General features: G+C 34.5%; 1 protein-coding gene across 4 annotated transcripts in view; it reads left to right on the top strand.

Moving 5' to 3' along the window:
• LOC117225690 (protein couch potato) overlaps window positions 1–12,544 on the top strand; it is a 319,388-nt gene that overhangs the window by 226,169 nt on the left and 80,675 nt on the right. The gene's annotated exons all lie outside the window — the stretch shown is intronic.

Raw genomic sequence — 12,544 nt, forward strand, 5'->3', positions numbered from 1 at the left:
TCGCCAGAGTTAATTTAAGGTCAGCCTTTGTAGATCCGAATCGACGGTTTATTTAACAGGAAAGAAAAGTTGAACGATTCCGAGCAAATAACGCGGAAAGCCGTGAAAGCCGTGAAAACCGTGCGGGTGGGAACAGTATCGCGGCAGCTCGGGTTCGCTCGAACTTACGGTTCGCCGTGGGAATCGCAGGTCAGCCTAAAATCAATAAAGTGCAAGGTCCTGCCACGTACGAAAACCCTCTGTGTGCAGTAAAATGCGAATAGTATGTGTATGTGCGCCGGCCCTCTGAATTATTTACTGGAGCCGGGGCGTTTTTAGCAATGCAAAAGGGAGGCATTCGAATGATTTTTTAAACAGAAATAATACTGCAAGAATAACCGGGAGAATCGACCGGTCAAATAACTCGGCTGGCAAATTTCAACGGGATAATATTATTTTCGTAGCGTCGGAACGTTCGAAAACGTTTCACTTTTCTGTACGCGTTTCATTCAAAATACGTTGGAAAGCTACTCTCCTGAATGTATATGGTTTATCTTTCACGAGATTGTGCCCACTACTTTGCTGCAGGCATATATGCATTTGTGGCACTCGTTGATTTTTACAATAACAGACAATATTATGTACGCGTTTGCGAACACTGATAACGTATTTTAACAACGCCAACAACTGGACTACGGGTCTTTATGCAGAATAAAGATTGTCGATGTTAATCGTAAGAAACATGAGTTAAGTGAAAATGTCTCGCCTTTTTTAATCATTATAATAAGTTGAAAATAATCGAACAATATCCGCGAATTCTTCTAATGTTTTCACAGCTTTTTATTCAATCTACTTATTTTGGTCATAAATGCATAAAATCTACCAATAACTAGACTGCGAATCTTCATGCATTTATGACATGTGCAGATTTTTCAAATACAAGGGGGTGTATAAATTAACGAAACCTAATAGCGTATATTTTCTCGTTGCAATGACTAATTTGACGTTTCTCGTTAATAACTCATAATCGAAACCGCGGATTGCATTTTCACTAAGGGAAAAGTTACTTAAAAATGACAATAATTTTGGGACACACTGTACATCAAAGATTACATACGGTAGCGTATGAAAATGCGGAACAGTCGACCGCGATAAATTAACTTCTCATTAATTACAAGTTTGCTTCCTAGCTGCTTCATGATTGTTGAAACGACATATACGCCGCATACGAATACTTTTCACACCTTTACAACGTAAATACCTAAATTACTACTATGTTTAACCCCTTGCCGTATTTTGACGAGTCCGACTCGTCATGAAAATTTCTGATAATAATTAATTGAGTATAGATGTTATTTTCTGTCCTTTGAAATTGGAATAAAATTCTGATCTCTTGTCATCAATATTTAAGCATCCGAGTAAATTTAGGCACACGATAAGCATCGATTTTCTTTCCTTTCTAAGAAATTGTTGCAATCGAAAAATTTCTAATTACAGTAACTGCGAAGAAGACGGTATGTCAAGGGGTTAAAATGATCTGAAGTAATAATGTAATGAAAGTAAAGTTAAGACCACGCCGTACCAATTTGTTTCAGATTTTACATCACTAATATATAATTCAATCAATAGTTATAGTTACAGTATAGTTATTATGTAGCACGCAATTCAAAGAAATTCAGTAAAAACTTAAATTTCACGCAGGCGTAAAGAAAACGTTTCCTCTTTATTTTGCGAGATATCCGCAGCAGTGTTTCAAATGTTGTTTCTTGAAGAAACGAAAAATGAAAGGATTCGTCAAACGTCCAAGTGTTTCGAACTTCGCACGATGCACGTATCTACAGAGGAAGCGTAAAAAAATTCCAGAGAAAATTAGATGTTTGCAGCTGACAGGAAAATCCGTAATTACGAAGTTCGACGGAGCCGGGTTAAACTATTAGATCTCCCTCATCTGGCCGTGAGGCAACGTTCTACATACACAGTGTTCCTCAGAAACACATCGTTTCCCCCAGCGTGCTGGGGGAGAAAACAAATTGCATTTCTGAATTGCAATCGTAAAGAAATGCAACATAGTCACAAGGATAAATAAATCTGCTAAATTCCTAAATTGACTACCATTGAGTCAGTAGCATCGACAATTTATTGCTATTTAACGCTACTTAACGTACGTTTAAATGAGCAACTTTAACACTAGATTCACGAAGCATAAAAAACAGCTGTTTTATATTAGTTTACAAAAGTGACAATAAGACATTTGTTCTGATTTGTAACAAGTGTTATTGTAACATGTGCCGTAAGTAACATATAAATTGAATAAACAACTCATAAATGTATCTTTACGATATGAACAATCGTAAATTAAAAAATTATTAGTTAGTTTATTATTAAATTAGTGACCCATGATTTTGAAGGGCTCCGTGAATCTAGTGTTAAATAAATGTTTCTGACAGATTTTCGTGAACTGAATACGAACCTGTAGATGTCTCTTCGTTTATTATTTATGCACAAATATGAAACACAAATTCTCAACCTTGAAGACGCCTTCTACTTGAACAGTAATAATTATGTACAATTCTAACTTATATAACAGACAGATTATTAATTAACAAGGTGACACAGTTTAACATTGCATGAGCTAGTTTTTTTATTGCTAAAATGAAAAATTCGTATTTAGAATAATCCAAACTTTTGTGAACAATTAAAGATCGTACATACAATCATACAACGTAAATAATACGAAATTAATCAATTTACAGTATTTATTTGTTTCGCTCTTTACTTGCTTTATGTTCTTTTAAATTAAACCGTGTAAATTGTTTACAAGTAGACTAACGTGAATAATTATTGTGCTGGCTGTACAAGCATAGAATCATTTTAAGATAAGAATAGTATACTGAAATAGGAGTAATTTAACTATTGGATTGACAAAAAACTAATTTCCGTTTTAAAATAATAATTATAACGCTCTCTGTGCGCGGCAACCGAATTTCTCGCTAACCCAATCGCAAGGGTTGGTTTGTATAGAAATGTTGCATTTCATGCAGAAAATGAGAACAAGTTTCAAGGAATAATTCTTTTACAACACAATACAGGGTGTCCCAAAAATGTCTCGTAAACCGGAAATGGGGGGTTCCTGAGATCATTCGAAGTAACTTTGTCCCCAGCGAAAATGCTTTACGCGAGGATCGCATACAGTGTCATTTAACAATTTTGATACACCTTAATCGATGAAATTTTTGATGAATTTGGAAACTATAGAACTTCGGTTTTTGTTTATATTTTGTATTTTATATTTGCAACGATAATTGCAACGATACATTTATTATCCTAAGGATCTATAGTTAATATTTGAGCTACTTCATAAATAGCAACAAGTTATGGCAAATAATGACGAATGCGTCACTAATTAAGATACTATCGCGTTGTTTATTTTATTGATAAATAAAATTGATATACGGGAATGAAAATTATTCATGATTTCCTATTTTCTGTTTCCTCGTTTCGTAGCATCCCCTCTCTTTTTTGTTTTAGCTATTTCACATTTTCTTGGCATCCTAATTGCTATACTTTTGCCGCTTTTTTCACCGAATGCAGATATCCTGCAACATTTTCATAAATGCTATTCGGCTCTTGGAAACTTGTTTCATATTATCCAACGCAATTTGTCTTGTAATAATTCAATGGGGATTACACGAAGCGATGACTTAACGAGTTGGTGTATATGTAATAGTTCTTAAATGTAAACAGAGTTTAGCGCCACTAAAAACTTGTTTAAATGGCATTTCCATTTCACGTAGAATAGTTTTCAATATGTCATAAAAATACACAATTTGAATGACAGAGAGAAACTCACGTTATCTTTGCGAGGGAAAATGTAGAACCTTAAATTAGCATAAAACGGAAACGTAACAAAAATTTGTTTTCAAGGTATAATTGCGTTTCAAACATAAACGGCAAAATTTATACGGCTACTTTATTAATTCTGTAGATAATTACCATTTCCGTGGTGCTTTTCATGCATTCGTCATTTCGTCGGAATACAGCAATTTCTCCCTAATTCACGCTCAGATTGCGCACAAAAATGGACAATTTGAGAAGAGGAGATACGATTATACGAGCTTTGCGTCTCGTTTTTATAGTTGTCGACAATCGATAACTATAAAGACGAATAATCGTATCTTCACTTCCCGAATTGTCCATTTTTGTTTAGAAGCTGACGGATAATTGGAAGGAATTTACTGTACAGTGATGTATTGTGGACAAAATCTATCGATCTGAGTATTCTAGTGGCTTTAAAGTCGATTATATTTCAAATACTTAGGAACAGTTTTTTCATCAATTCGATGTTTCTTGAAATTATATTTGTGGCCAATCCTATTTACTTCAAACCTTATGACAATCTTCAATAAATCCCCTACTCTTGTCAGACGTGGAACAAAATCGATATGTCAAACTTCAATTTCTGCGAGCCAAAAAATCATCAATCTTCATGCTCGAAATTATGCTTCCTAGTCGCTGCGATCTTCAGGCATAGGTTCAGCAATACAGTAAATTCTCCCTAATTGACGCTGAGCTTAGAAACAAAAATGGACAATTTCAGAAGAGGAGATACGATTATTCGAGCCTTGCGGCTCGTTTTTATAATTACCGATTGTCAACAGCTATGAAAACGAGCCGCGCAAGGCTCGAATAATCGTATCTTCTCTTCCGAAATTGCTCTTTTTTGTGCGCAATCTGAGCGCGAATTAGGGAGAAATTACTATACGGTGAATGGAAAGATTAAAAGGACGGTATCGAGGTTTCTTGTAATCTGGTTTTTGGTCTGAGAATATTAATGGAGATCAACCAGAGAAGCTGTGAACGATTTAATCGGAGGTTTACAAACAAAACGAAGCTGAAACTACTTGATCACGGAAACAATATCAAATCACTCGACGGTACACAATAGCAAGGAGCCGGTTGCCACCTGCTCCATGCAACATTTGGACTACAACACATCGTTCACGTTGTTGACAGTGTCAGGCAATTAGTGCGAATATCGGCCGGTCTAGGGCTTGACGTGAATAGATCTTACGATTGATTGTTACAATATTGGACAATGACAAACTCTATGATAAATTAGAATAATATTGCTCCTGTGTGTTCTGCGCCAATGATGCAATTATATTTGAAAACAAGTGTAATGATAAGTGTAATGAGTTGTAACGACTGAAATGTTAAAATGTGCACATACATACATAGGGTGACACAGATTATTACCAATTGATTTAACTTGTTCTGTACATAAAGATAAGAAAAAAAAGTTATATAAAATCGTGCAGTTGAAGTTATAATACAAAAAATGTTGCATTTATGAAACATACTGTAACAGATTTTGCATCGTTGCAAACGGAAAGTTGGTTTTGTTTATCTTGTCTGTACAATCGCATAGTGTTTGTTATTGCATTACGTTTATTATTGTTGTTAAGCGTCCGATAACAAATGGTACAGGATAAGCAGAGAGAATATTTTGATTACAATAACATTCGCATTGTCTAGATACGCATATTGAATTCGGGAAAGTTATGGCTAGACTCTGCGGATTTTATGGATTTATGGCGAAATTGAACAAGTGAAATACAAAACAGCGAAGCTACCAGGTGAAGTTGAGAATATTGTTAGGTTATTTACAATATCTTAGAACTGATTAAAGAAAATGTACATTTTTACTTCGCCTCTATTTCTTACAATTAATTTAGACAGTTTTTTATTTTGCATAAAGATCCGCAGTCTAGTTATCACGCATCAATCGTTATACAACTAAAAGCCAGAATCCTAATGGTCAATGCTACTCAAAATACACGAAATAGTATAAAAGAATATTCTAAAAAATAACGCATGGCTTTCAGTCTCCTAAAATGTTTAAAAGTGGTGCATTCGCGTCGTAACAAATGCATAAAGCTTAGACCAAAAGCTTATACCAGAATGCAGATTTGTATGTAGTTATGACATGTTTTTTTTGTAAAATACTACGAAACGCATATTTTTGTAAAAATGATTAATATTTTCGTTCCACTTCTGACAGGCGAGATCTTCCATTGGTTAAATTCGACGCTCTCGTTATTTCAATTTTGCAAAAGATTCGAATCTGCATAAAATTGTGGTCCACTAATTGTTATCGAAGCTTACAATTTACTTAGTTAAGGAATACTTTGCAAGTTTCACTGCGGTTGCCTAATTAAGTTATAATCTACAAATGTACAATTAGTGCAGACAGATCTTTATTTCGCATAAAGATCCGCACTCTAGTTATCACGCATCAGTCGTTATACAACTGAAAGCCAGAACCCTAATGATCTAGATTAGGTCTCATTGCTATTCAAAATACTCTAAATAGTATAAAAAAAAATATTCTGAAAAAATAACGCGTGGCTTTCAGTCTCCCAAAATTTCTAAAAGTGGTGCATTCGCGTCGTAGCAAATGCATAAAATCAATAGCTTACACCAGAATGCAAATTTGTATGCAGTTATCTCGCTTTTTGCCAGGCGAGATCTTTCATTCATTAAAATCGACGCTCTTGTTATTTCAATTTTGCAAACGATAGCCAGCGAAGATTCGAATTTGCATAAAATTGTGGTCTACTAATTGTAATCGAAACTTACAATTACCTTGGTTAAGAAGTACTTTGCAAGTTACATTGTAGTTGCCTAATTAAGTTATAATCTACAAATGTACGGAACATTTGTCCGCAACGAAAATTGCAATTTTGCCCGAGTTTCCATTAGACTGTGATCTCCTCGAGAAATGTTACAAGATCCCAATCTTTTTTCGAGAGTTGTTCAAAAGCAACCGTAATAAAGATAGCATCTTCTTCAGCAACACCCCGTGTACATATACATATGCATACGAATGATCATGTTTTTCCGCGACCGTGATCGTTCTAGATAGGCTACCTTTCATGGAATTAACAAAGACGTGGGGGATATTAACAATTCATAAAAGGAACTCGTTAGCTGGCCCCAAGATGCTAACAGCACATGCATAATTAGGAGATTATCGAAATCATGAGCGTTCAAGCTCGCGATTTAATGAATGTTAATGGGGACGGAGGATCGCGGGAATTAGGTGAACTTAGAAGGGTGCGGATTTAGAAACGCGATATATATATAGCGTAAGAAACACGTCGATATTAATTACGCGGGGATTTATTTCCTGTATCGAATACGATTAGTTGACATAAAATATATCTATCATATATTTAATAAATGATCTGAACTAGATTCTTAATTCTTATTCATTTATATTATAAGTATATAATATTAATTATATTATATTTATAAGCGATTTTGATCAAACATTATTTTGTTATAATAATTCAAATCTCTCACAAGTTTTAAATGCTATAATGCGGAAAATGGAACATCGTTGTTAGTGGTCTCTGCTGTTGAGACAGCGTTGGATGCTAACTTAAAAAAAAAAGTGATATCATTTTGGTATAGGCAGGGTATCCCATAAGTATGTAAATGCCCGGAAAGGGGTGATTCCTGAGGTCATTTGAAGTAACTTTTCCCTTGGCGAAAATGTTCAACGAGCCTTTGTTTACGAGTTATTAACGAAAAACACTGACCAATGAGAGGCGAGGTCAGCTGGCGCAAAGCCGCCTAACCAACAAGAGGTCGAAGTCCAGTTCCACCGATTGGCTCGGCCGCCTAGCGCTAGGCGAGCTCGCCTCTCATTGGTCAGCGTCTTTCGTTAATAACTCATACTTCACCAAGGAAAAAGTTACTTCAAATGATCTCAGGAATCACCCCTTTCTAGGAGTTAACATAATTATGGGACACCCTGTATAATAGGTTCGAATATTTGATGCAAGAAAGATGCAAAAATTACCAGCTTTTGATTTGATTTCAATAGAATTACATAATTAAAAATACATCATTTTTTAATCCTTTCATCGTTCCAATCAATTGCAATTTTTGAAAACAACTTTCTAGCCATTGCCTAGTAAACTAATCCCTCTGATGTCCCAACAAAATTCAGATCGCTTGCTTGAATTATAAAAAAAGTTATTCTGTCTTAAAAGCCGTGCGATCAGTTTTATAAAAGCCGCCGTATTTGCATATACAATATATTTAGACAATAAAGAACTGGGATATCGATAATTCAGATAGCTAAGGTTCAACTGCATACAGATTTTCTATTTACTATTTGCATTTGAAATGAAAAATTGGGAGACCTGCTCGCTGCTTATTGGCTCACCTTGACGTAAATTGAATTGGAGCACTCCGCAACGAATCGTGCTATAACATTGTAACAAAGCGTCTTGATGGGCACCGTGGTCACTCCTCGGCAATCTTTGCCGTATAATTGCCCGTTCGTGACGTATCGCTGGCTCTAAGGAACAAACGGTTTCGTGGAAGCCGCTTTGCACCGATTTGCATTGATTTTGCTGGTACGCCAGACACCCCTCGTCACCGAGTCGCGAATATAATACGTGCTAGCACTGCCGGTCTGCCTGTACGAAGGTGGGAACGAAGAGAGTGTCAAAGGGGCCGAGTGATTACATGACGTACGATCAACTCACCCTAGTAATCAAAGAACAGAAATTGTTTCATCGAGCAGACCTTACGACAGAAATATACTCGTTTCTTCGTCGTGAAAGTTTAGCAATTTTGCAACTTATTCAGTCCAGCGTGACGTTCGTTCCATTTTCTAGTTAACACTAGATATACGGAATCCGTCAGGATGACGGGTCTCTAATTTTTTAATTTACGATTATTCATGTCGTAAAGATACATTTACGAGTTATTTATCCAATTTATATGTTATTTACGGCAAATGTTACGGCTGTTCAAAATCAGAATAAATGTTTCTTATCGTTACTTTTACAAACTAATGTAAAACAGCTGTTTTTGGTGATCCCTAAATCTAGTGTTAACATCGAACCTAGCCAGGTTTTTTGTTTGACGAAGGCTGTTGCTACGAATAGGATTCGAGGCACAAGAGGGTTGCTTAAGACTTTAATTTCTGAAAAAATATAAACGAACATTCATGTTTCTGTCCTTCTTATTTGCAGTTCTTGGTAGAGACATACAATTACACATTAGATGATAATAGAAGATAACAATTTTAGGTGAGACACCCTGTATATAGATTTTTATTGTTTACACATTGAAATCTGTTTATGCTTGATTTTGCCACGGGTCACAAAATGACCCAGCTTCGGCCTCCTCAAAATCCGTCCTCTAAGGGTTGAAGGCATAATATGTAGATGATGACAATTATTTTAAAGACATTTTAACAGTTAACTGTTCAGCAATTAGACCGACAGGTAGCATCTGCTAAAATTCTTCAAGTGAAATTTTTCAAGAACAATTTTATCGTATTTCAGTAAATTCCATATATCGGGAATAAAATTTGCAGTCTATATTATGCAACTGAACTGCGAATCGTTACGAAAAACACAAATTTGATTACATTTTCATTAAACTGAAAATAGCGTAGGAATATTCTTAAAACTTCTCAATTATTCTGCGATGTTTCGAGTTCCATCTCCTTATTATCGTTATAAATACAGAAAATCCGCAGTTTAATCATCGTGTATCCAGTAGTATCGATTCTGAACTTTGCTTTCAGGTGCTTTCACTTACTGTTCTTTATGTATACTTAACTCTTTTAGTGCCGGCCAAAAGAGTTGTGTGTACCCGAGCGAAGAAATATCAAACCCGTTATGAAAATTTTGTAACACCTGATACTGTAAATTCTCCCTGATTGTCGTTCAGATTGTGAACAAAAAGTGGACAATTTTGGAAGAGCCTTGCGACTCGTTTTTATAATTGTTGTCAATCAGTAACTATAAAAACGAACCGCAAGATTCGAATAATCGCATCTCCTCTTCCCAAATCGTCTATTTTTGTGCACAATCTGAGCATCAATTAGGGAGAGTTTACTGCAATTAGAAAATTCAGAAAATGAACATAAATTACGAAACAATATTATAATATTAATAATATTAATATTAATATTAATTATTAATACGAGTAATTAATTAATATTAATGTTAATAATAATAATAGTATAAAAATATATATTATTATTAATATTAATAATTGATTATTAATGTTAAAATTAATATTAATATTAAGAAAACAACATTTTCTCAGGTGTGATACGAGTAATTAATTAATATTAATGTTAATAATAATAATAATAGTATAAAAATATATATTATTATTAATATTAATAATTGATTACTAATGTTAAAATTAATATTAATATTAAGAAAACAACATTTTCTCAGGTGTGATACGAGTAATTAATTAATATTAATGTTAATAATAATAATAATAGTATAAAAATATATATTATTATTAATATTAATAATTGATTATTAATGTTAAAATTAATATTAATACTAAGAAAACAACATTTTCTCAGGTGTGACCAACCAAACGGGTTAAAATGATGGTATTTGGTGGTCATCGTAATTGTTGCAACAGTTTATTTACATTAAAGTTCAATCGAGGTAACATTCAACAAGAATCATCAAATTATGTTCGAGAAATGAATGGCACAGAGGAAGAGAGAGCTGATCGATGATGCATATCAGCGGTTAGAATAATTTTTCAGTGGAAAGCAGTTACGGGCGACGATTGACTGTCTCTTTCAACGCGATCAGGTTGTGTTATAGCCACGAGTTGTTAGATCGATTGAAATGCTTTGACTGACTGTTATTATTTCGTGACAGTTGCTCGGTTCGCGTGTCACATGCTTTACGAAGAAAATTCACTATTTACCGGTGCACAGGCATTCGTAATTTATTCACGAAATGCATATAACCGTGGTTTAATTGAAACAGGAAATATCAATCCGTGTTGGTAAAAGTTGCCGTATGGTACAGTTGACACCGTGTGTAGTTGCTCGATGATTGACAGCGTGTCAATTCGAAATTTTCCATGAAATTTTCGCGCGTCGCTGTTGTTATTTTCTGTTAAAACTGTATACGCCCTGAAATAGCGATACTGCATTTAGAAATTCTTATAAATATACAGGGTGTCCCAAAAATGTCTCGCCTATCACTTCTGAAGAAATTGCGTTATACTTTCTGAGAATTGTTTACGTAATTTTCGAATATACATATATTCATTAATTTGCATACGTATGTGTGTAAAAGTTAATTTAACTTTATCTATTCAGTTTTCTGTTCACAAATGTTGGCAGATCTTTTAAGAACTTTTAGCCAAGTTTATAATGTTTGAGCCAATTATATATAAATTAGATCACTTTCACAACGTATGGTGGAAAGTTAACGTAACAAGGAGACATGCTTAAATTCTTACACATCATTTTTCATAAAAACTTAAACGCAAATAAATAGCTGAAGTGTTAAACATGAGCTTTTGAATTTATTTTATGAGAATCTCTTAATTCCGTGTTATTTTCCTATTGCACGAGGCTATATTTGATTTTTGGTTATTCCGATACGATATCACTACGTAATATGACATAATTACATCAAACTACTTGGCGCACGCTGAAAATATCGAGCAGTCGAAGAGACGATTTTGTAAACTCCGAGGAATTATATTTAGAAGCACAATTGTTCACCTGGCATTGGATAAAAATCGTACTTTGACAGAAATGCATGAAGTGCATTAATTCAAACATGATTTGGTAAATAAAGCTCAACATTTATGTTATCCGCGAAAAGGAATTGAGTGCACTCATCAAAGAATTTCACATTTTAAATTAAATAATTGCTTAAATCAACTGAAATAAAGGAAGAATACGTGTGTCAAAAAATACGATAAAGACGGATAATAAATATATGACAAACAATATTTGTTTGACCACTTGACAACGCCTTAACGACCAAATTGTTTCGAGATGAATATGGCGCGATGTCCAGATGCTGTGTTGCCAGAAAAAATATTTCTGTCGCAACAAGGGACGCGCTTTTTATACATATAAGTGTTGTATGTCTATCGAGTTATCATTACTTCAAAAATTTTCAATTTTACCCTGGTTCGCCTACCACCGACCACCAGTAGGATAAACACACGAACTTTCGAATATATATATTTTGGTAATTGATAATAAAATGCATTAAGTGCTTGAGATTGTTCGACAAGCGGGGGAGGGGGAGGGGATGACGATCAGAAATGACGTCCGAGACGCGACAACATCAAAAAGCATCTATAATTAAATAAAATTACTTTGAAGTCGAAGTTTCTGTTTTTCGTATCTATACCACAATATTGTATGTGACTTGAAAAATACAGTAATTTCTCCCTAATTCGCGTTTAGATTGCGCATAAAAATGGACAATTTGGGAAGAGGAGATACGATTATTCGAGCCTTGCGGCTCGTTTTTTATGGTTACCGATTGTTAACAAGTGTAAAAACGTGTCGCGAAGCTGGAATAATCTCGAATCGGCCATTTTTGTGCGCACTCTGAGCGCGAATTAGGAAGAATTTACTGTAATTTGATTATCATTCGTAAAGTTGTTTCGCCCTTTCACGAGAAAGCATGAGACAATTTTTTAATGTTTAAAGTATAAATCAACTCTCTGACATTTTTCTGGTGTC

This window comes from Megalopta genalis, chromosome 8 (assembly GCF_051020955.1).
Source record: "Megalopta genalis isolate 19385.01 chromosome 8, iyMegGena1_principal, whole genome shotgun sequence".
NCBI classification, from domain to species: Eukaryota; Metazoa; Arthropoda; class Insecta; order Hymenoptera; family Halictidae; genus Megalopta; species Megalopta genalis.